At 48.9% G+C, this 25,395-nt stretch overlaps 1 protein-coding gene and 1 pseudogene across 10 annotated transcripts in view; one reads left to right on the forward strand and one right to left on the reverse strand.

The window, feature by feature from the left end:
- LOC140897985 (E3 ubiquitin-protein ligase TRIM39-like) overlaps positions 1–22,097 on the forward strand; it is a 142,534-nt pseudogene extending 120,437 nt beyond the window's left edge.
- LOC140898275 (uncharacterized) overlaps positions 1–25,395 on the reverse strand; it is a 2,445,793-nt gene that overhangs the window by 189,567 nt on the left and 2,230,831 nt on the right. The gene's annotated exons all lie outside the window — the stretch shown is intronic.

The raw sequence follows: 25,395 nt of genomic DNA on the forward strand, positions 1-25,395 counted from the left end.
TAACCTTTAAGCTGGACCTCAAGAGAGCTATCTTGGTGCTTAATCCTTGTAATTGATTGTTTTTTTTTTTTTTAAATCTAGCAAAAAGCCTAAGTTCCAAATGTATTTTCTTTCTTTATTTTTGTTTTTAATAAAATTTACCTTTTTTTAAGAACAGGATTGGATTTTTGTGTCCTAAAAGGTTTGTGCATGTGTTGTTTAATTAGCTGGTGGCAACAGCTAATTTCCTTTGTTTTCTTTCTCAGCTCTTCCCCAGGGGGCGGGGGCTAAAAGGGGTTGAGGGTACCCTACAGGAAGGAATTCCCAAGTGCGCCTTCCTGGGTTCTCAAAGGGGTTTTTTGCACTTGGGTGGTGGCAGCATCGACCTATCCAAGGTCAGAGAAAAGCAGTGAACTTGAGAGCGTAATACAAGCCTGGAGCGGCCAGTATTAATTTTTATAATCCTTGTCGGCCTCCACCTTCTGCACTTGAACTGCTAGAGTGGGAATTTTAAACCCTCCCAGGAAAAGAGTCTCTGAAGCAAATGCTAGAAAAGAGTAGGATCAAAAGAGCCACTTTGGGGAATTCCCCTGACACTGTCCTTGAGGGCAGCGCATCCCTCCCGCAGTGACTCAGCAGAGACACGAACTGGCTTCTGCTCTCTGGTCCTCACGTTGTTCCCAGGACAGTCAATCTTCCCAGGGTGGGGCAGCAAATGGATCTAGGTAGGGTTGGGACCTGGGAATCTCTTTTTCCACTTATTGTTCCTGCTGCCCCTTTCAGTCTCCTTCCCTTTTCTCCCAGTGCTTTATCTGTAATGAAAGAGGTGCTGGGGCTCAAGCAATTTTTTTTACTTTCATAACTGACATGGCAAGCCCAGAGGTGCTGGGGCTCAGCTCTGGCAAGCCCTGGCACACATTAAGCACTGCTTTCTCCCCTCTTGTACAAACTCACCAGCGGGTCCCTTAAAGGGGGCTTTTGTGCAGTCACTTTCCTGCTAGTCCCCAGCACTTTCCCCCAGGTCTGTCCCATCATCTGGAGTCTCAGCTCAGGAGTTGGAGTCAGCAGAGCCCAGGGCTGCCTCAGGGGTCTCATTCTAGCCACCAGAGAAAGTCCCCAGCTGGGCTGGGCACGGAGGAAGCTATAATGAAGGTCTTTCCCCAGCACAGACCGCACTGGGGGAGCAGCAGCTGCTCAGGTTCCCAGATCACAGTGCAGGGAGCTGCATCTGCCCCAGGGAAACCAACTCCAGAGCTCTAATACCATGAGCAGAGAGAGACAAGGTGGGTGAGGTAAGAGCTTTTATTGGACCAACTTCTGCTGGTGAAAGAGATACGTGTATGAGCTACACAGAGATCTTCTTCAGGCCAGAGAGAGGCAGACACCAGCCTCTTCTCTCTAAGTAATACTGAGATCCTGCTGGTGGCAGCAGCTAATGACTGTGCCCCACTGGGCTCCCTGGGCAGCCGCAGGGACAGCCAGGCAGATACTGATCCCATTTGCCCATCTGGACCCACCCCCTGCTATTCTGGGGGTGACTCTGAGCCCTGAATCCTGCACAGAAATCCAAGAGGGACCCTGGTCCATCCTGTCACCCCAAACAGTCCCAGTCAGAAGCCAGAGCCCAGAAATCATGATTTTGGCCTAAGAAAATAATGCAATAGTGTGTCTGTTGGGGGGTGAGTTCTGTGGGGATATTCACCTTGTAGCTTTGGAGCCCTTAGGGGTTAGTCCTTTGCCGCCCCCTCACCCCCAACACTTTGACCGTTTCCAGTAAAAACAAAATCTCCCGTGGCTGCTGGGTGGGGAAGACCCCTCCCCCTCTTACTGCCCCTGGCCTGTACCATGGACTGGGAGAGCTGCCATTGTGTCTCTCACCATCCCTCTACTTAATCACTAGCCTCTCTCCCCCTCCCCCAGCCAGTCTCTTCTGTCACTCTCTCTCCAGCCCCCTAGTGTCACCCCCCACTTTCTCCCCCTCTTCCCTTCTCACTGTCCCCCATTCCCATTTTCTTTCTCTCCCAGCCCTGTTCCCACCCACCCCATGATTCTCCCCCTGCATCTTGATTCCCAGGAATTGCCTCATCCTCCCTCCAGCGCACCCACAGCCCCCCAGTCCCAACCCATGCCCCACATCCCTGTTCCCTCCCTCCTGCCCCCTCACACATCCCATTTCATGCCTCAATCCCCTCTGGCCCACACTCCCCCTGCCCCTTTTCAGCCCCCTTCCGGCTCCCACTCCCCAGGTGTCGTTGACCCAGCTGTCCCCACAGCGCAGTCTGGAAAAGGCTGCCAAGTCTCACAAGATAAAAAATCTGCACTGCCCTTTCCCAGCAAGCCCAAAGCAAGCCAATCCCATTTCGGAGGCACCGCCCAGTCCCACTCACCAAGCCCCAAACAAGCCACACACTTCAATGGCAAAACAAGCAACAGGCTTCTTTAAGAAAAGCAACCCGCTACTGAGAGAAATGAATGGGCAAGTACAAAGAAGCCATTATAGGCTTCCTAATAGAAGCCTCCCCACCCCACCCAAAGCCCCCAAACAAGCAGTTACATAACAAAGAAGCCAAAGGGAGCCCTTTGGCTCCCAGCAAATGAGATCAGCATCGACCTGACTGTCCCTGGGGGCTGCAGTGATCGCTGGGGTCACCCAGTCCAGCAGCAGGAAGTGAATCGTTCTCGCTGCAGTGACTCTGGGGCGCTGTGGGGGGGCCATGCTCCTTGCAAGATCCCCGAGCCCCGGCGGCTGCTGCTGGGGACCCCGGGGCCCTGGCTGCAGCTGGGAGAGGGGAATTTCCAGCAGTAAGATTCCCGCTGCTCCCAGGAGCCTCTCCCGGTGCAGAGACCCCAGACTGGCCAGGACCCCCCATCCCGGGCTCCAGCCCCTGCTCCTGGGGAGGGCACCGCTTGGAGGGAAGGTAAGAGAGACCTGCCCATCCCCACAGGGAGAGGTGCCCCCCCGGTGCCATCCTGGCTGCAGGGGGAGGGTTTGGCCCCAGGCTGCTCCCAGCGGAGCTGGCTGCGATTCCCTGCCCTGGGCCCAGGGAAGCTGCCGCCAACTCCCTTTGGCTCCGATGCTGATCTCATTTGCCCATCTGGTCTCACATTGGAACCGGAGAACTAGTTCAAACCGGGATTTCGTACTGGAACTGGAGCTGAACCTGAAGCATAATTTTGTTTTACTGATTGAACCTGCACTGAACTGAAAGAAAAAAGTGTGTGTGTGTGTCCAGTTAAAATTAAGATTTCGCATTTTTTAAGCTCATCATTTAAAAAAAATTACGGTCATCTTATTTTCATTTTGAGAGATGAAAACAAAATACACAATGGGCTGGTGATTTTCCCACAATGGGAGCAATCAACTGTTTCAGAGTAACAGCCGTGTTAGTCTGTATTCGCAAAAAGAAAATGAGTACTTGTGGCACCTTAGAGACTAACCAATTTCTTTGAGCATGAGCTTTCGTGAGCTACAGCTCACTTCATCGGATGCATACCGTGGAAACTGCAGCAGACTTTATATACACACAGAGAATATGAAACAACACCTCCTCCCACCCCACTGTCCTGCTGGTAATAGCTTATCTAAAGTGATCATCAAGTTGGGCCATTTCCAGCACAAATCCAGGTTCTCTCACCCCCTCACCCCCCCTCCCAAAAACCACACACACAAACTCACTATCCTGCTGGTAATAGCTCATCCAAAGTGACCACTCTCCCTACAATGTGCATGATAATCAAGGTGGGCCATTTCCAGCACAAATTCAGGTTTTCTCACCCCCCCACCCCCATACACACACAAACTCACTCTCCTGCTGGTAATAGCTAATCCAAAGTGACCACTCTCCCTACAATGTGCATAGTAATCAAGGTGGGCCATGTCTAGCACAAATCCAGGCTGTCTCACCCCCCCCCATTTTTTTTTCCCCAGGGGCACACACACACACACAAACTCACTCTCCTGCTGGCAATAGCTCATCCAAACTGAACCTGAACAGTAACAGATCTGTGGGCGGGCAGGGGGAAAGACAAGAAGGGGTGGCAAGCATGGAGTTGGGCAAAATTTTGTTTCACCAAAATGTGGGTGCAGATAGGCTTGAGTCAGAAGTCAGAAATAATTATGTCTTAGCATCAATGTCAGACATATTTGAATTTGAAAGATGAATTGGAACTTCTTATGAAGCTTGTGAAATCTCCAAAAGGGAAGCAACATCTGGACCAAGGAAAGCCCCAAAAGGCTGGGGCTAATTCTTTATTCGTTTGCAGATGAGCCACTTATCACTTCCCCCCTGCTTGTTTGACCATTTCTAGGGGAAAAGATTCCCCCCTGCCCCTCTCCTACCCCATGGGCTGGGGGAGCTGCTATTTTATCTCTCACCATCCCCCTCCCTTCTCCTACCCTCTGGCTCTCCCTTCTCCAGCCAGTCTCAGCTTGCTCTCATATTCTCCCTCGAGCCTCCCCACAGCCCCTCTCCACACATCCCACCCTTTCCTTCTCTTTATCCCGCCACTGAGAGTTTCCCTCTATTCCAGCTCTGTTCCCCTGAGCCCCAGAATTCTCCCCCGCCCCCTGATTTCTGAGTATTCCCTCAGCATCTCTTCAGCAGCCCCACATCTCCATGGCCCCATCCTGCCTGTGCTTCCCTGTTCACCACCCTCCTGCCCCCTCACACATCGCTGTTAACCCCTCAGTGCCCTCTGGCTCTCAGAGCCCCCTGCCCCTCTTCACCCCCCTTCCGGCCAGCCCCACTCCCCTTCCCCTAGGATCCACCCCCTTCCCCTGCCGAAGCCCCCCTCTCCATGTCTGCCAGCCCCCCCAACCCAGAGCACAGGAAGGGCAGGCGGCATGTGCTCCCCCACCCCGCAGCACAGGGTGGGCAGGTGGTGCGTGCCCCCCCAGGTCCCCAGCACAGGGTGGGTGGCATGTAACCACCACCACCACCACCCCCGGCCACCCCACACACAGGACAGGCCACCTCAGCACCTCCGTTCCCCTCCCTCCCCCAAGCAGCAGGCGGCATGGCCTCAGTGCCTGACGCCCCCCAGCACTGGGCAGCCACAGCTACGCCAAGTCCTGGCCGCCCTAGCCCCCTCCCCAGCATGCTGCTTCCCTGAAGAGGAGTAGCCTGCCTGGGCTGGGGCCAAGAAGGAAGGGCAAGCAGGGCTTTGAGGAGTATGGGCAGGGCCACACAAGGCTATTTGGGTAGGCACAGCCTTCCCCAGCCTATGCAATGCAACACCCATGCGGGTGTTGTCAAGGTTCCTTCCCCACTCTGAACTCTAGGGTACAGTTGTGGGGACCTGCATGAAAGGCCCCCTAAGCTTATTCTTACCAGCTTAGGTTAAAAACTTCCCCAAGGTACAAACTTTGCCTTGTCCTTGAACACTATGCTGCCACCACCAAGCATGTTAAACAAAGAACAGAGAAAGAGCCCACTTGCAGATTTCTTCCCCCCCAGATATTCTCCCAGGCCCTAGACCCCCTTTCCTGGGGAAGGCTTGATAAAAGTCCTCACCAATTTGTACAGGTGAACACAGACCCAAACCCTTGGATCTTAAGAACAATGAAAAAGCAATCGGGTTCTTAAAAGAAGAATTTTTTAATTAAAGAAAAGGTAAAAGAATCACCTCTGTAAAATCAGAATGGTAAATACCTTACAGGTAATCAGATTCAAAACATAGAGAATCCCTCTGGGCAAAACCTTAAGTTACAAAAAGACACAAAAACAGGAATATACATTCCATTCAGCACAGCCTATTTTACCGGCCATTGAACAAAAGGAAATCTAATCCATTTCTAGCTAGATTACTTACTAACTTTTTACAGGAGTTCTGAGCTGCATTCCTGATCTGTTCCCCCCAAAAGCATCACACAGACAGACAGACAGACCCTTTGTCCCCCCCCCAGCTTTGAAAGTATCTTGTCTCCTCATTGGTCATGTGCTAGCAAGGTTATCTTAGCTTCTTAACCCTTTACAGGTGAAAGGGATTTGTCTCTGGCCAGGAGGGATTTTATAGTTCTGTATACAGAAGGATGGGTACCCTTGCCTTTATATTTATGACAGGTGTGATCTGACCTCATTGGTTTTATTGAGATCGTTACCATTTAAAACACTATTTCAGTTTATCAATTCATTCTGGCTATAAAATAGCAGCAGCGTGTTCTCATCGCTTTTCCTTACGCTTCTTTAAGGAAATCGGTTTTTGTACCAAACTGATAAACACACTCTTCTCTTGCAGCATGTGCAGAGGTAGATAGAAGCTGGAAAGTGGCAGCAATTTCTACTCCTGTCATGTGGGGAGATTCGAGTCCTCTCTTAAAGAAACGGCCACAGTCCCACTGAGTTGGAAGTGTCTGTACCAGCAGTCTCCAGCTTTCAGGGTCCCAAGTTATCTGACTCCAGCAAAGATTTTGAAGTGCCCCTTCTTCCTGCTCTTCTTGTGGGCTATAATAAATTGAGTGATGAAAACACTAACCACCCAGCCAACAAACCTTTGTTAACAGAGTTAAGGTTTCCCAGTGACAGCTCAGGCCCTGCCACAATCTCAAGTTCATCAAAACGCTTTCTACTGAAAACCAGGAAATAGAGAGTTAAGGTCCATGCCAGTGCAACCTTCACCCTGCCCGCTGGAGTTGGGAATAGTCACTGAGAATTATCTGCATGCACCCCAGCTGCATTCAATGTGTTAGGTGTAGCTGTACTGAATGGTGAAGAAATCAGTTGGAGTAACTTAAGTGAGCTGTGTCAGGGATCCTTCCCCACTCTGAACTCTAGGGTACAGATGTGGGGACCCACACGAAAGACCCCCTAAGCTTATTTCTACCAGCTTAGGTTAAAACCTGGTACGCTGCCACCTCCCAGCGATTTAACAAAGAATCAGGGAAGAGACCACTTGGAGACGTCTTCCCCCAAAATATCCCCCCAAGCCCTACACACACCCTTTCCTGGGGAGGCTTGAGAATAACATCCTAACCAATTGGTTACAAAATGATCAAAGACCCAAACCCCTGGGTCTTGGAACAATGGAAACATCAGTCAGGTTCTTAAAAGAAGGATTTTATTAAAAAAAAAAAAAAGAAAGGTAAAAATCATCTCTGTAAAATCAGGATGGAAAGTACTTTACAGGGTATTCAGATTCAAAACACAGAGGATCCCCCTCTGGGCAAAACCTTAAAGTTACGGAAAACAGGAATAAACCTCCCTCTTAACGCAGGGAAAATTCACATAAAATAAAAGATAAACTAATCCGCCTTGCATGGCTTATCTATACTGGTTGCAATATTGGAGACTTGGATTAGGATGGGTTGGAGAAGATGGATTTCTGTCTGGCCTCTCTCAGTCCCAAGAGAGAACAACACATAAACTAAAAGCGCAAACAAAAGCCTTCCCCCAAGATTTGAAAGTATCTTGTCCCCTTATTGGTCCTTTGGGTCAGGTGCCAGCCAGGTTAGCTGAGCTTCTTAACCCTTTACAGGTAACAGGATGTTGCCTCTGGCCAGGAGGGATTTTATAGTATTGGAAACAGGAAGGTGGTTACCCTTCCCTTTATATTTATGACAAGCTGTGATTGTGATATGCGGAGAGCTGGGGATTAGTTTGAGGAGCGTCTCAGAGCTGTGACTGTGATGTGAGATCTGGGTTTGAAGCCCCCATGTCTGTTATCAAAGGACAGAGCTGCACATGTACCTTGAGGGATCCAGTATGCATCATTCCAGCACTGAGTTAGGGAGGTTCAGTCAGCAGCAGGACCCAGGGGATCTTCTTGCCATGGGGCTTGTCAGCAGGGTGGTGGGAGAGGAGAGCTGTCTGTGTGTTGAATGAGAAGTGAAAGTACAGTGTTGAATGCAATCTTGTGAGAAAGGGTTGTAAAAGGGCAGGAAGGATTATAAAATTCGACACACATGGGAACAGACTCAGTGTTTGAGCATAGAACAGACGTAGGTAGCTCCTGGCCAGTAAAGCTCACCAAAATCAAGTTGTACTTTAGCAAGAAGAAAGTGTTTGAGTCTGTGTTACAGTTGTCATGTGCCCTATTCCCTGAGTGCTCTGCACCATCTGCAAAGGCAGAGTGCCAGCGTGCAGGATGGGGGTTCTGGGTCATCCTGCAAAGAGGGCAGAGCTGAGGCTGTGTTGCCATTTACATTAACTCTTTATTTCCTGGTTTTCAGAAATTTTAGTTTTGATGAACTTGAACTTTTGATGTCAATGAGCAACCCGAACTCTCCTTTAACAAAGTTGTGGGGTTCTTTGTTTGCCTGGGGGTTTTGCTTGTTTGTTTGTTTTGCTATTTAATTTCCTAGTATTTTAAATGGAAAGAGACTTGTTGTAAGAGTTAATGATCACTTAGACATTTGTAGTTCTCATCTACATTTTACAGCTGATACAATACTGTGACAAGAAAATAACAGAAAGACCTACGGAGAATTTGGGGTTGACAGCCCACCCGTGCCAAGCCCCCCCCAACTTCCTCTGCCACTTACCCCCATATCACCACTGACATTTCTTCAGACGAAACAATAAATAATTATAATTATAAAGAAACTTTGGTGGAGGTGAATGTTACCCACAGGTTTACATTTCAGTCTGAGATTTGTGTCCAGGGTGGATAGAATCTATGAATTTCATGAAATACTGTGTTTTTATTTCATTTTGTTGTCATTCTGTTTTGTGTTTTGGAACAAGCTGTATCTCAGGAATATCTTGATCCAATGACCCTAAATTTGAATCACTAACCCTACTCTGCTCTCCCATCTGGGTGAAATTAGTGAGTGAAATTTTAATCATGTGTAATGTATATAAAGAAACAAATACTAGCTAAAAGGCAGATAAGGTTACTCATGTGCAGTTTCCCACCACAGCCCCAATCTTTAAAAGCAAGGTGTGATAGAGCTTTCAATGGCCAGATGAACTAGTGGCTAGTTTGTTGCTCAAAGGGGATTTAGGGGGATCTGGGTCACACACCCCCTCCATCAGGTCCCAGCCCAGGGCCCTGTGTGGTTCAACCCCTAAACAGGGGAGATGAGTCTCTCTCTCCCTGTCGGGGGGGCAGCGGGGGCCTTCAAAACCAGTTTCCTCAGGCTGCTTCCTTCTAAAGTCTCTTTAGTTTGGGGCACAGCCCCACTAGTCCAGTTGCCCCACAGTTGGGGCTTATCTGCAGGCTCCCCTTGGCTTACTTGCCTCCAGTGGCTGCGTTGGCTGGCAAGTCGCTACTCCGTCCCTTCAGGCAGGCAAACAGGGAGCTCCTGCCCCCTCACCAGTCCTCCCCTGGCTGAGCTGGCTCCCTTCTTTTCTCCTCCCTCCAGGCCTGGCATTGGCTGCAGGTATAACGGGGCAGGGCTAGCTGAACCCAAAGGTTTTCTTTGATCCCTGCTGTGACAGTCGGCACTTTCTCTTCTCCTTCATAGAAGGAAATATAGATTTAAAGAGAATACCTACCCCATTCCTGGCTACACACTTCTAAAATCATTCACTGGCAATAGGACACTGCCCCATCCCAGGTAAGTACCTTTGACAGAAGAGTTCTACACACGACACTGAGTGCGTTCATCTCACTCACAGTGTAAAGCAATGTAAAGCTGTCTCTGTTAATGAGGTTTCATTTCCTTGGTGTTCCTGATGTCATAAACCTGGTAGGGTTAACAGTCACCTACAGAGCCTTCGGTTTGATATGGAAACCCCCCACCCCACCCCAAGCACTCTCAAAATGAAACCTCCCAAAATCATTTCTGTTTCTTCAGGAAAAGATTCAGGCCCATTTGGAGATTCTGAAGGAAGAGAGAGAAAAGCTTCTGAGATTTAAAGTGACTGGAGAGGTTTAAAGCCTGGAGTATCTGGTAGGTGCCCATTGTTATTAACTTGCAGGGACTTGCAGTGGGCCATCTGTTAGGAAGCTGGTCTCGGGACCCCCCACCCATGGCTTCTCCCAGCAGCCTGGGCTCCCTGGGCCTCTTTTACCCTGGCCGGGCTCCAGCTTCCAGCCTGGCCGGGAGGCTGGACCTCGGGGAGAAGAGGAGCGGTAGATGGCTGGGTCTGTGGTGAAAAGTGGATGGGCCAGGCCCCTTGGCTTCCCTTTGCGGGTGCACCTGGTAGGACATCTGTTTGTAGGCAGCTTCCTCCATGGACTTGGGGAATGTGGGCTTTGTGTTTCTTCATGGGCATGGATGTCTGTGTTAGAGTCCTATGTCTTCGCACACATACACACACCGGCCCTGAGAAATCCTCTCTCAGGAGCAGGACCACATCATATTCTGTAGAATCTAAGCTTCCATTCCAATTAATGAGTTAATTTCTAGCCCTTGTGTCTTTCACAAAACTCCTCCCAAGGTGAGCAGACTATGTCTCGTGCAGTGCTATCTGCCTGAGTCTGCAGACATTTCTTGCACTGTTAATTATTTCTCTCCCCTCGCATCTCTGTTAATGTAGTGCTCAGTCCTGCTGGCTGCTGCTCTGGGTCTGGCTTAACACAGTGTGCTGACTATGTCAGACATAGAAACATACCATGAAAAAATGTTAGGGACAAATGGGAAAGTGGTAGAAAATCCTCTCCCTAGTAACGACAGGGTATAATCATGTGTTAGACATCACAGAATTTTCAAAGAAATTCTCCCTCCTGCAGAATCAGCACTCCATGAACGGACCCTAGACTCTCTCTCTAACCCTTACCTTTCCTTTCTTTTAAAAAAAATAGATACAGACACAAAACAAGAGGCAGAAGGTTGTATCTGAATTTCAGCAACTGCGGCAGTTTCTAGAAGAAGAAGAGCACCTTCTGCTGGCCCAGCTGGAAAATCTGGAAAAGGCAATTGTGAAGATACAGAATGACAATGTCATTAAAATGTCTGAGGAGATTTCCCGTCTCAGCAACTTGATCAGTGATCTGGAGGGGAAGTGTCAGAAGCCAGCAAGTGAATTCCTGCGGGTGAGACTGAGTTATAAACATCCCTGATCCAAACACAGGGACAGGACAGCTCCTGAATCATGGGCACTGGAGACCAGCAGTCAGAGGTCACAGTGTAATTCAGTGTGTGCATTCCTGAAATGTGAATTATTGTTTCTCTTTGAAGAATTACAGACTCATTTATATTAGAGATGACATTAACTCAGCAAATCCATGGCCCTAGGGCCAAGGCAGGGCCTCTTTTACCCATATCTGCAAAATCCCTTCTCTGGGATCCCCAGTGGGCGGCATTTGGGACTAAAATTGTTTTTCTGTCTCTTTCCTCTCTAGGATGTCAGAAGCACCTTGAGCAGGTATGTGGCTCTATTTCACTTCCCCTCATTCTTCACGATGCTGTGAAAGGGCTTGGAGAGTGTATCGACTCTACATTTCATAAAAATATAAGAATGGCCATACTAGGTCAGACCAGTATCCTGTCTTCCAACAGCAGCCAATGCCAGGTGCCCCAGAGGGAATGAACAGAACAGGTTATCGTCAAGTGATCCATCCTCTGTCACCATTCCCAGCATCTGCCAAACACAGGCTAGGAACACCAAGCTGGTTTATAGCCACTGATGGACGTATGCTCCATGAACTTATCTAGTTCTTTTTTTAACCCTGTTTGTGTCTTGGCCTTCACAACATCCTCTGGCAAAGAGTTCCACAGGTTGACTGTGCGTTGTGTGAAGAAATACTTCCTTTTGTTTGTTTTAAAACTGCTGTCTATTAATTTCATTTGGTGACCCCCTAGTTCTTGCATTATGAGAAGGAGTAAATAACACTTTCTTATTTACTCTCTCCACACCAGTCATGATTTTAAAGACCTCTATCATAGCCCCCCTCTTAGCCGTCTGTTTTCTAAGATGAAATGTCCCAGTCTTATTAATCTCTCCTCATATGGAAGCTGTTCCATAACCAGTATCATTTTTGTAGTGCTTTTCTGAACCTTTTTTGAGATGGGGTGACCAGGTCTGCATGCAATATTCAAGATTTTGCATGGATTTATATAGACGCAATGTGATATTTTCTGTTGTATTATCTATCTCTTTCTTAATGATTCCCAACATAGTTAGCTTTTTTGACTATCACTGCACATCGAGGGGATATTTTCAGAGAACTATCCACAATGACTTCAGGATCTCTTTTTTGAGTGATAGCAGCTAATTTAGACCCCCTCATTTTATAACTATAGATGGGATTATGTTTTCCAATATGTATTACTCTGCATTTATCAGTATTGAATTTCATCTGCCAAATTTTTTACCCAGTCACCCAGTTTTGTGAGATCCCTTTGTAACTCTTCACAGTCTGCTTTGTACTTAACTATCTTGAGTAGTTTTGCATTATCTGCAAATTTTGCCACCTCACTGTTTACCCCAGATCATTTATGTATATGTTGAATAGGACTGATCCCAGTACAGACCCCTGGGGAACACCACTATTTATCTCTCTCCATTCTAAAAACTGATAATTTGTTCCTACCCTTTGTTTCCTATCTTTTAATCAGTTACTAATCCATGAGAGGACCTTCCGTCTTATCCCATGACAGCTTACTTTGCTTAAGAGCCTGTGGTGAGGGATCTTATCAAAGGCTTTCTGAAAATCTAAGTACACTATATCCACTGGATCCCCCTTATCCACATGTTTGTTGACCCCCTCAAAGAATTTTAGTAGATTGGTGGTGCATGATTTCCCTTTACAAAAACCATGTTGACTCTTCCCCAACAAATCATGTTCATCTATGTATCTGATAATGCTGTTCTTTACTATAGTTCCCCAGGGCACTGCAGCAAAATATATGGGGCAAGGTCACGTTCAGAATGTAATTCCCATTTATGCATTTAATCCTCACCCTTTAACACAGGACTCTTGAATTATCTATTCAGTGGGAAAGATTGGCCTACAGTATTTCCTAGAGATGTTACATCCCTGGGGAATTGGCTGCCTCAGAACCCCGAGGATCAATATGGGCCTTTCAGCTCAAGGCACTGGTTACAATCATGCCCTGGACAGCAGGAATCAAGAGTCTTTACCACCTCAGGACTGTTTGGAGACCTGTGTGGAAGGAACTGGTGGGGGCGGGGGCCCCTGAGGTTTCAATCTAGTTCCTGAAAGAACAATCTGATAACACTGTGTGCATGAAATATGGGAACATACTAGTATTAGTGCATGGAGGCGAAGGAGTGAATTGGTCATGAAAACATGATTCCCCTTTGATGTACAGATCTGCTCTGTCCAGGCCAGAGATGAAGAATATTAATGGGGCCTTTAGGGAAAGGTTGCACTGCCATGGCCAGTGCTGTGCCTGCTCTGAGACTGGGAGAAGTGGAGGAATTCTAACTCCAGGCCCATAAGAGCAGCAACTTCCACTAGCAAGGAATTATAATGAGTCACTAAAAGAAACATAATATCATGAAATTCTTCCTCTCCAGGTGCGAGAAGGGGAAGTTCCTCCAGCCAGTGGAGATTTCTCCTGAGCTGGAAAAGAGACTCAGTGATTTCTCCCAGCGAAATATTGCTCTAATGGAGATTCTGTGGAAGTTCAAAGGTACTGAGAAGGGATCTAGGAAAGGAAACCAGGGTGTGTCTCTGGGACTATGGGTGGAGATGGGCTCTGGGCAACTGGTTCAATTAGATTATGTACCTATTTAATAACAAGTAGAAAGCAGACAAACTGAGCAGATGAAGTAAGGGCCCAGGTGCCAGGATCTTTCACATTGTTTCACTCTGTGAACTTTGGTACAATCATTAAGGTAAAAATGTACAAAATTTGGGGTACCTCAGTTTCTCTCTTCCAACTACAGAACTACGGGGCATGTGCTCCAGAGCTTTTTAGCAGCCCCACATGCAGCTGGAGTCCGTAGGATCTGCAGGTGCCCATTACCAAGGAACTCCGGGCCCCAGGTGCCTAAGGCCTTGTCTATCTACACTACAGAGTTTTGTCGATTCCAGTTACGCCAACAAACAGCCACTACTATAATTAAACCACTGTTGCATGTCCACACTGTGCTCCTTGTGTCGGCAAAGCACATCCACAATAGTAGCTTTGCATTGACACAGACAGCTCTGGGTAGCTATCCCACTGTGCCACTGGTCAGAAGGTGCTTTGTGAAGGGTTTGCAATGCCTCATGCAGGCAGGTAGAGAGTCACATGATGAAGGTTTCTCAATCTCATTGTTCCATGGGCATCCTACTGTATGGCCAGCTATTTTTCAACTGCCCTGGCAACCTGCACCCCAGCCATCACTGTCAGAAAGCATGGATACTACGCTGCTGTTCAGGATTGTGCTGTGCTGTGTATTGTGCTTGTATTGAACACAAGGCTATAGGGGGAACCCAATGGGGGGCTATTTGGCTGGAGGATGCCTTGAAGGAGCATTTTAACACTGAGCCACAGTAACGTGTGTTGCTGTAGTGTGCTGAACCTGGCATTGTTTCTTTGCACTGTGCTATGAACCTTGTAATGATTTCTGTGTGTGCCTGAAAAGTTACACATCTTAGATCCCTTTTTAGAGTAACGCTTGATAATATGACCAAACTGACACTGCTGAACAGTAATTAGGGTTACCATACGTCCGTATTTTCCCGGACATGTCCAGCTTTTTGGTTCTTAAATCACCATCTGGGAGGAATTTTTAAATATCTAAAAACATCTGGGATTTTGCCACATCGGTCGGGACGCCCTTTGTCCCGATATTGGGGACCGCTCACCTCACCACACACACCAAAGTCCCGGGGCTGGTGGCGCTTTCTGGGGCAGCTCCCGGCACCTGCCCGCTGGCAGGAGCCTGCAGTGTGGGCGGCCCCTAGGCACAGAGGCAGAGGTGGTCTCCGCGTGCTGCCTCCTGCCCAATCAGAGCTGCGGGGGCAGGGCCTGCAGGTGCCGGCAGCGGGCAGCGAGCCCTCCGCCCCCGCCCTGACCCGACCTGACCTGAACCTAGGAGCCAGAGGGACCTTCCGGATGCTTCCTGGGAGCCGCCCCAGGTAAGCACCGCTGGGACTCCCCACCTCGCCCCCCGGAAGGTGCCTCTGGCTCTTAGGGTCGGGTCGAGTCAGGGGTGGGGGGGGAGGGCTCTCTGCGTGCTGCCGGCACCTGTAAGCCCCACTCCATGGCTACGGCAGCTCCCATTGGTGCTTTTCTTTGGTGCTGGCCAATGGGAGCCACGGAGCTCACGCTTGTGGCGGGCGCAGCCCGTGGAGCCCCCTTGGCTGCCCCTGATCCTAGGAGCCAGAGCGACCTGCGGCAGGAGGGGTGAGTAGGCGAGTGGGGCATGGTGGTGAAGAGGCGAGCGGCGAGGGAGCCAGTGGCTGGCTGGTGGGTGGGTGAGGAGGCAAGTGGCAGGCGGGGAGGGTGAAGAGGCGAGCGGCGAGCCAGCGGTGGGCAGTGAAGAGGCGAGCGGCGAGCCAGCGGTGGGCAGTGAAGAGGCGAGCGGCGAGGGAGCCAGGAGCGGGCGGGGTCCAATGGGGCAGAAAGGGGGCAGAGTTGGGACTTTGGGGAAGGGGTTGGAATGGGGGCGGGGAAGAGGTGGAGTTGGGGCGGGGGCAGGTGGGGCAGGCAAATACCCCCTTCCCCCCCCCAATGTAGTGTCCTCTTTTTTGAATATTCAAATATGGTAACCCTAACAGTAATACAAGAAGCCCACAGAAGTGTGTGTTTGTGTGGGGGAAGCATGTGTGACAGCATGTGGGGGGGTTGTGCATGAGAGAGAGAGAGAATGTGTTGGCGGAGCGTGTGAGAGACTGTGTGTGTGGGGAGTGTGTATGTGAGAAAGAGAGACAAATTGTGTATGGGGGACTTCCTGGGGCTTTGAAAGGGGAGGGACACATGTCTACATAGCTGGATGAATGGCAGCAGATTTCCAAACAGTGAGCAGAGCGGTTACGGTGGGCATCGTGAGATACCTTCCGGAGGCCAGTTACAGCAACGTAACAAACACAGTGTCTACACTGACACTTTGTTGATCTAACTTTGCTGCAAAAATCTCTATGCCTCCCATTGAGGTGGTTATATTTTGTCAGTAAAGCAGGAGAGTTTTGTCACCAAGAGGTGCATTGTAGTGTGTACACCTCCACTGTTTTGTCAATGAAAGCTGCCTTTTGCCGACAAAACAGTGTAGACAAGGCCTAAAGGTCGGCACCCAAAACGTAAACCCTCAATTTAAGGCCACTTTTGAAATGTGGACCCAGCTCACCATTGTGCTCTGGCCCCGTGTGGCAGCTTGTGTGGGCCAAAGGGGCTGTAGGGAAGGTGTAAACCCAGGGGAATCCTCGCAGCACAGGAGCCTCTTGTGCCTCCAGCTCCTCCACAGCAGCTGCAGGCTCAAGGAGTGTTCCCGGGAAAGCAGGGAATAGAGTGGAGTTGTTGAGGGCTGGGCAGAGGAGGAAGGGGTGGAGCAGGAATAATGGGGTGTGGCCAGGGTAAAGCTGTGCCTTTGACACTGCCTCCGGGAGAAGTCATCTAGGGGCCACTGGACCAGAGGTGCAACTCAGGCTGGACCTCCGGACTTCCGCAGCCTGTGCCAATGTCTGCCCTGACCCCAGCAGCTACTGAATAGGAGAACCACAAACTGCTTCCCCCATCCTTTTACCAGTGCAGGGGTGAATGAGGCCCATTGAGCCAATTCTCTCCCTGACTCAGTTTCCACATTTATGAAATAATTTTAAGATTATTTGTATTTCAGTCTATGCAGAATGAAAGCCCCGTTGTGCTGAGCTCTGTACATGTACTGAGCTCTGTACATATACTGAGACCCAAAGAGCTCACAATTCAGGCTCCTCATCCTGAAAAGTCTCAGCATCCCACTGATGTGAAAGAGGCCAATGTTTGTAAAGTTACATTAATGCTAAAATCTTTGCAGGATCTGGCCTGGCTCATGACAAAATGTAAAAGGAGAATGAGAAATCAGCTGGGTTTGGAGGATGAGGGAACAGAAAATCTGTCTTCCACATAGTGTCTCTTTGAGTGGTTCTGAGGCTTCATGGATATTGGTTCTGTTGATTTGAGACGCTTGAATGAAAGAGAAAATAGGATGATTCATATTAGCCTTTGTTAAAAATCTGGGTGTGTCTCTGTCTCTCTTCAACTGTTTTTCTCTCATAATTAAAATACAATTATGTCAATTAAGAGTGAGGATGTCACAAATATGACAGCATGAAATATCATCTGTCTTATCCTTTCCCCCTCCAGACATTCTGTCATCTGAACTGGAGACAATAAGAGGGAAATCCTTAGGATCACACAGACCAGGTGAGACTTCAGGTGGAGATTATCATTAAATAAAGAGGAAAATCCCATGAAAACATTTTCATGAACTTCTAGATAAATGTACAAACCAAACTAACACTGACCATGACACCCCCCCCTAAAAATAAAAATAAAAACAAAAACATGAAATACTAAAAGAAAAGGAGTACTTGTGGCACCTGTGGCTCACGAAAGCTTATGCTCAAATAAATTGGTTAGTCTCTAAGGTGCCACAAGTCCTCCTTTTCTTTTTGCAAATACAGACTAACATGGCTGCTACTCTGAAACATGAAATACTAAGAAATCCCAAGCCGAAATCACACAAACAATCCTGATACCATCCTTAGTGTTGAGTCCCTGCACCCACTGACGAACAGAAACACTCTCCCTGACCAACAAACACTCTGAGGCTAGGCCTACATAGCAATGTAAGCGTAAGGGATTTGAGTCAGCTGACCTCTTGTCAGGGAATCCTGGGCTTGAGCATCAACACTGCATTTTAACTCTAGGTTAAGAATTTTCTGCACTGGGGGGAAACTCGACTGCCAATCCTGTTTCCTAACTGTGGTGGTGCTATTGATGGGACGCGGGTGCCCGTAAGGAGCACGTGAGTACATATGCCGCGTAATTAGCTCATTTGGTGGCTGTCTCCATTTGAGAGGGCATTAGACTGAATTACTGTCTAGTCGGATAACTGGGTTCTCCAGCTCTAGGCTCGGTCACATTGGCAAAAACATGCCCCTGGTGCCTGTCCAAAGGATAATGAGGACATCAGTCTCCAGGGTGTCAAACTATTACAGTGAAACTTTGTAATTCTTAATTTTTCAAATACGATGATCAATGATCAAGTTTTTGCTTGCTTGCTTGATTTTTTCAGTTTGTTTTGAAGTTTGACATAAAATGAAGGTGTCAGAGGGAAGACACACACACATTCCAGTCTGGCTGCTGCTTGCTGCAAAGTGGCAAAATCCATCCCCAAGGCTTGGGATGCAGTGTGCTCCAGCAACCCTGGGGAATCCCTTATCCCTGCCATCACCACACCCCCAGACCTCTGGGATGCTGCGGAGAAGTTTTGGTGCTGGCTCCCACTGACCACCCTAACAGTGCATGCTGCCCAGGTGACCCTGCACCTGCAGCCCAAGAGAGGGCAGGAGGGCCTGGAGTAAGGGCCAGTGAGCAGAGCAGGGACCATAGCAGCTGCCCTGCAGGGAGAAGAAGTGGCAGAGCTCTCGGCTCAGTATGGCTGAGGGAAGGATGACCCACCTCCTAACTTTGCTCCCTGCTCCAGGCAAGCTCCGTGCACCACCATGGAGGAGAAACTTCCACCACCACTGTGGGAGGAGCAGGAAGGGGGACCTCTCGGCCAGGTAGTAATGCTGTGTCTGGCATGCTGTGCTGGCTGCCTGTAGCACTGCTCCTCTGCCTCCAGGAACTATAGGATACACCCAGAAGACTTCCACACCCAAGTCAAGCCACGGATGCATGCACATAGGAAACCAATAGGGCTTGGACCCTGGGTTCCAGTTTAACATGGGCTCTGACCCTCCAGACCTGCAGGGTCCTGGGACTCTGGATCAGAGCCCTAGATTAGCATATTTGCAGTGTGGATGCAATGAGGGTTTGGCTTGAGCCCAGGCTCAGACCCTGGCTTAAACTGCTGTGTAGATACACTCTCCCTCACCAATCATTAATGCTGACCCTGGCATTTCCATACATGTCCGTAAGCCCTTTAAATATTAAATTCAAAGGGTTGCCACATTTTTTTCTTTTCCCCTATGTGAGAGGCTCGCTCCGATTGCTCTTCACCAGCATCCCATCTTTCTCTTCAGCTGGGCTGGGCTGAGATCTCCCATTTGAGTTGCTCTCTTTCTCCTCTGTTAGAGATATGGTCCCTCTGTGATGTTGCCACATCCTCCCTGCTCTCTGGGCTGGAGAAGGGGCCACTCTCTGGCCTGAGTGGATCATCCCCAATACCCATCCCCTTCTCTTCTCCCAGGCCAGGGAGAGAAGGACAGGCTCAGTATAGAGCTTCCCCCAGGTTTATATCTATTACCTTCCTCCTCTAACTCCCCTCCCTGCAACTTCAGGTTCTCACCTTCCTCTCTAACCCTCAGAGGAGAAGCTCCAGCAGGAAAAGCAGGGAGATGCTATTTGCATGTACTGGGACATGGTGGATCTACGCCTTCCCAAAGCTAAAGGCCCGTCCCCTCAACTAAGGGGGAGAAACCATGAAGCCCAGGGAACAATGGAGTATTTGGGACAATGAAAGAGAAACCAGGACAAGGAGAGAGGTCAGAAGTTAAAAATGAGGGAGCCAGAAGGGGACACCAAGCAGAGAACCCCAGAGAGCATCTGTTGCTCCTCAAAGGTGTCTAAGGAGTCAGTGAACACTGCCCAGGGGAACTGTGCCTGGAGACATGATTTTAAAAGGGAATGGATATACATGCCACAGTCTCAGAGCACTTCTTCCTCCCTCCAGATTTGTCCTCCTGCAGTGATGTGTGGCCATCTTGGCCATCACCAGGAGGAGATTAATAAGGAGGTCTTGCCACTTTCTGAAGTCACAAATGGGGTGTGTATACATCAGGAGGTGCAGGGAATATTGCAGCCAGAACTTTAGTAAGAGGTTCAAAAAGAGCTGGAAAAGGGGCTGCAAGCTGACACACCACCTAATATCCCCAGTGGGCTGTGGAACAAAAGTGGAGTACAGGCTGGCCCACCACAGTTCCTCATTTTCTCTCCTGTAGGTCCCACCATTTGGAGTCAGGATGGAACACAAAGGCAAGGAAGTGGATGGTGTGGAGCACAAGCATGTACAGATGTTCTCGGGGACTGGTACAGAGGTGGACCAGCTGGATGTCCTTCAGCCAATACAGGTGGCGTGTCAAAGGTGGCTGGGGAGGCTTGTGGTGCAAGAGGTGATGATGAGTTACAGAGGGCCAGCTGTGAGGGATGAGTGGGAAACACCTTCTCACAGGACCTGGTTGAGGAAAGCAAGAGAAGCAAGAGGCTAGGTTGTCCTCACCTTCTGGAACACAAAGGAGGGGACATGTAGGGTGGGCAGCCCCGTGCACTGGCTGAGCACTGTGGGCTCCATCCAGTCACTCTAGTTCTGAGTCTGGTTGTACCATCCAGGGCTATCCTCTGATGCACCAAGGGGGATTCAACCACCTGCACACTAAGGTGTGGAAGAGTAGGGAGATGCAGCTGGGAAGGAGGGGAAAAGCAGCCACCACAGAAAGTCTCAGCAGCCAGGGGGACGAACTGCCAGGGCATCTCTGCTTATTCTCAGGCATTCAGGAGAGAGAAGCAGCTCCCCAGGCTGGTGTTGTAAATCAGAGACGCTGTGCTCTAATCTCTGTGACCCTTTTCCCCTCCAGACTCTTTCCCACCTGAGCTAGAGCAGGGAAGGGAGGATCTCTGGGATCACACATCCAGGGTGAGCTTTGGGGGAGTTTTTCCTTCCATTAACAGAAAATGTCCATGAAAGCAACTCTCCCACACAGCAATAACCAGAGACACTTGCACTGCCCAGCCCTAAAGCCACCTTAATTGTGATCTGAGAATTTGTATTGACATTGACAAGCCTTTCCAATATTACCTTCAAGGTGGTCAGGAGAGAGAGCCTCCTGGTTGCCACACCCTTCCCCATTTCACCTGGGGGACAGACTGTTCCCCATGGCTCTTCTCCTTTGGGCAGGGCTGGACTCTGCCATTGCAGCTGCTTTGTGGGTTGGGGAGATGGTGTCTCTCTAGTGCTGCCACCTGCAGACCTCCCTTCTCTCTGGGCTGGGAAGGGGCTGCCCCACCCATTGCCACCTCCTGCTTCCTGCTCACTGGCCTTGAACTATTGGCTCTTCCCCTGTGCTGTGTCTTCATCTCTGCTCCCAGGCCTGGCAGTGGAGGATGCATTTATGGGAGGAGACTCCCTCTGGGGTTCAAAGTTGGTACCTGCCTCCTCAGGACTCTCCTAATTACAAGCTTTTGCTACCTTCCTTGCCAAGTCTCTGTTGCTGGGAATGAACCAGCCCCAGCTGGGGAGCAGGGAGCTGCAGGCTCTATATTCAAATGAGAAAGTACAGAAGTGGATCCCATTACACAGGTTGAGGAACTGCCAAGCAGGGATGTTAGGGAGTGTGAGAAATGGTCCCAGATTCCCCCAGGGCTGAAGTCTGATTCTCTCCCGTAGTGAATGTGATTCTGGATCCAGACACGGCTCATCCCCGACTCATCCTGTCTGAGGATCAGAAAAGTGTGAAATGGGGAGACACCAGGCAACATCTGCCGAACAATCCAGAGAGATTTGACTCCTGGGCCTGTGTGCTGGGCTCTGAGGGATTCACTTCAGGGATATATTGCTGGGATGTGGAGGTGGGGGACAGAGGATTCTGGGCTGTGGGAGTGGCAAAAGAGTCTGTGAGGAGGAAGGGAGAAGTCAGCTTTAACCCTGAAGTGGGGATCTGGGCTGTGCAGTAGTTGGGTCTGTTCCAGGCTCTCACCTCCCCTGCAACCATACTACCCCTGAGCCAGGTCCCCAGGAGGATCCAGGTTTGTCTGGACTGTGAATGGGGCCAAGTGACATTTTTCGATGCTGATAACAAGGCCCCAATCTTCACTTTCCCACCAGCCTCTGTCCCTGCGGAGAGAATCTACCCCTGGCTCTGGGTGGGGGCAGGATCCGAGCTCAGACTGTGTCCCTGAGACACAGGGGGTGGAATATTGCACTGAGGACCCTGAAATCAGCCTCTCTAGCCTTGGAAACTCCAGTCTTTATGACCCTGGAGGGTCCTTGGGGTCTCATGTCTGGACTGTGAAACCACAGAAAGAAGCAAGTAATCAAGATGGAGAAGCCAATCTCATTGCCCAGGGAGCTATTTAGACTGTTTGTCACTATCTTCTATGGTCCAGGAGGACTCTGGGGAGCTTCAGTCAGACAGTGTCACTAATACATGGGGGGAATTAAAAAATGGGTTTCCCTAGCCCCAGTCATGCTAGTCTCTATGACCCTGGAGGACTCCCGTGTACCCAACCCTCTGGTTCCTTATTCCATCTCCTCCCCCTCCATCTCTGCAGCACCAGGAATTTTGGGAGGCGGGGGGGGGGGGCGAGAGAGAAAGGGAGACCCATTGAAGCTGCAGGAGAAGCAGAGGGTCACTGTGGGGCAGGGAGGGTTGTAGGGTTTTGGTGGGAGAAGTAATTGCTGGGCTGGGGGACAGGCAGATGTGGTGGCAGCAGGGATAGAGAATTAATTAATTGGGATTTGGAGTTTAGAGAGAAGCTGGAACCTCTACACCAGCAGGGAGCATTTTGTACAAAACTCTTTAATCAGATCTCATTGGGGCCCCCCAGTGACAGCTCCTGCAACAGGGGCCAAAGTCACATTCCTCTGTAGATATGGGATGTCTCTATTTGTCACACAGACATAGGGGATAGGAAGGGGAAAATTAAAAACCAAGAGACAGACCAGAAACCATTATAGAATCTTCTTTAAAAATCTCTTTTTTTGGGGGGGGGGGGCAAGCGGTGTGTCAATCTCATGATTTTCTAAGAATTAAGAACATAAGAACGGCCAGACTGGGTCAGACCAAAGGTCCATCTAGCCCAGTATCCTGTCTTACGGCAGTGGCCAATGCCAGGTGCTTCAGAGGGAATGAACACTGGAAGAAGCAGGGACAGAGTGGGTTTAACCAGAGGGAGCAGAGGAAGCAAGAATAAAGGGAGAGTCCTAGAAAAAGGGTGAAAAACAGAAATGGATAGAGCGAAAGGAAAACATTCTTGAGAGGGGAAACACCCAGGGGGAGCAAATGGGGAAGGGGTAAAATTGGGGGACAGAATGGAGACTATGAGAGAAAAATAATCAGTTAACAGTGACTAGAGGAGAATGGAAAAGTCAGAAATAAACCAGGGTGGGTAACAAAAGCTAAAAAAGATTATGAGCAAAAATGGATAGAATGAAAGGAAAGAGAGAAGGAAAGAGAGAGTGTGAGAGAGGGAGAGATGACTTATAAAATGTTACTGAAAGTGAAGCTGTAACTCTTTAATTTCATACATTAATTCATGGACATTTGTGCCATTTTAGTTCCTCAAAAGAACTATGCTTCAATTTTTTGGACATTTTCCCATATGTTCTGGTTACTGAAGATCCTCTCAGCTGCTTTAAAGCCTGACATTTACTTAATGTAAATGAAGCCTACAAAAAGTTCTGTTGGCTTGTTTCCCTTTAATTTCCCAGCTGTGATTTTTGAAGGCCTTCATGAAGGGGCAGGACTAACTCAGAAATTTTAAAAGGCAGCTCCTAAGTACCAGAGGAGCTAGCAAATCAGGGAGTTTTGTGAGGGAGTTTAGAGATGGAAAACGAGAGCCAGATATACCTAACAAACATTCATAGAATCGTAGAAGATTAGGGTTGGAAGAGACCTCAGGAGGTCATCTAATCCAATCCCCTGCTTAAAGCAGGACCAACCCCAACTAAATCATCCCAGACAAGGCTTTGTCAAGCCAGGCCTTAAAAACCTCTAAGGATGGAGATTCCACCACATCCCTAGGTATCCCATTCCAGTGCTTCACCACCCTCCTAGTGAATAGTTTTTCCTAATATCCAACCTAGACCTCCCCCACTGCAACTTGAGACATTGCTCCTTGTTCTGTCATCTGCCACCACTCAGAACAGCCTAGCTCCATCCTCTTTTGGAACCCCCCTTCAGGTAGTTGAAGGCTGCTATCAAATCCTCCTCCTCACTCTTCTTTTCTGCAGACTAAATAACCCCAGGTCCCCCAGCCTCTCCTCATAAGTCATGGGCCCCAGCCCCCTAATCATTTTTGTTGCCTTCCAATTTCTTCACATCCTTTCTGTAGTGGGGGGGCCCAAAACTGGACGCAATACTCCAGAAGTGGCCTCACTAATGCCAAATAGAGGGGAGTAATCACTTCCCTTGATCTGCTGGCAATGCTCCTACGAATGCAGCCCAATATACCGTTAGCCTTCTTGGCAACAAGGGCACACTGTTGACTCATATCCAGCTTCTCGTTCACTGTAATTCCCAGGTCCTTTTCTGCAGAACTGCCGCTTAGCCAGTCGGTCCCCAGTCTGTAGCGGTGCATGGGATTCTTTGTCCTAAGTGCAGGACTCTGCACTTGTCCATGTTGAACCTCATCGGATTTCTTTTGGCCCAATCCTCCAATTTGTCTAGGTCATTCTGGACCTTATCCCTACTCTCCAGCATATCTACCTCTCCCCCAATCTTAGTGTCATCCACAAACTTGCTGAGCGTGCAATTCATCCCACCATCCATATCATTAATTCTCTAAATGTAGGCCAATAAGCACCCCCCTGCAAAACAAACAAACTAACAAACAACAACAACAAAATCCTGCTGAAGTAAAAATTATTGCTCTGAATGCAGCATCTATGATTACCAGTCTTGTGGGGTGGTGGCATGCGTGGGCATTTGGTGAAAGCAGTTCAAGGTCCTCAGAGACTGAGGGCATGTCTGCACTACAAACGTAAGTCAAACTATTCACATCCACACTACTCTCCTTCTGTCAGTCATGCGCATCCTTACCAGGAGTGCTTCCATCAACTTAAGAGAGGCAGTGGGGTGGGGGCGGGAGGGGAGAAGGACTGAGAGACTGGGCTCCCCACTCCTCCCTGGCAGAATGTTTTTTAAGTACATCAGAAGTAGGAAGACTTCCAAACAATCAGTGAGGCCACAAGGTAACCGAGGTGCCAAAGGAGCACTTTCAGAAGACAAGGCCATTGCAGAGAAGCAAAATATATTCTTTGCATGGGTTTTCATTGCTGTAGCCCATAAGGTCAGTTTGCTAGCTTGCCATATTGCGTAATATGTTTTCTTTTGGTTTGATTCATATTATTTTGTTATCATATCCTATTATTAATTAATCATAGTATTTTCTGGGGTTTTGTTTATGTGGAATTCCAGTTTATGCTATTCATAAGGGTTATTCATGGTTATTCATAATAGTTGGCTGTAATGCAAATAACCTTCAGGCCTGTATCCTGTACGATTAGCTAGAGTAAGTTAGTATAAGTGTTTGTAAACTTTGGCATAGATAAATGGCATACCAGTTGCCCCCCTTAGCTTTGGGGAACTGAACAAAAAACTTGAATCTGCTAACCTTAAGTCTGGAGCAGACCGGTAACTGCAAGGCACACTGCAGAACATGGAAGTCATGAGTTAGGTCAGGGTTAACGGTTTCGGGAATGAGATAATCGATTC

This window comes from Lepidochelys kempii, chromosome 14, assembly GCF_965140285.1.
Source record: "Lepidochelys kempii isolate rLepKem1 chromosome 14, rLepKem1.hap1, whole genome shotgun sequence".
NCBI classification, from domain to species: Eukaryota; Metazoa; Chordata; order Testudines; family Cheloniidae; genus Lepidochelys; species Lepidochelys kempii.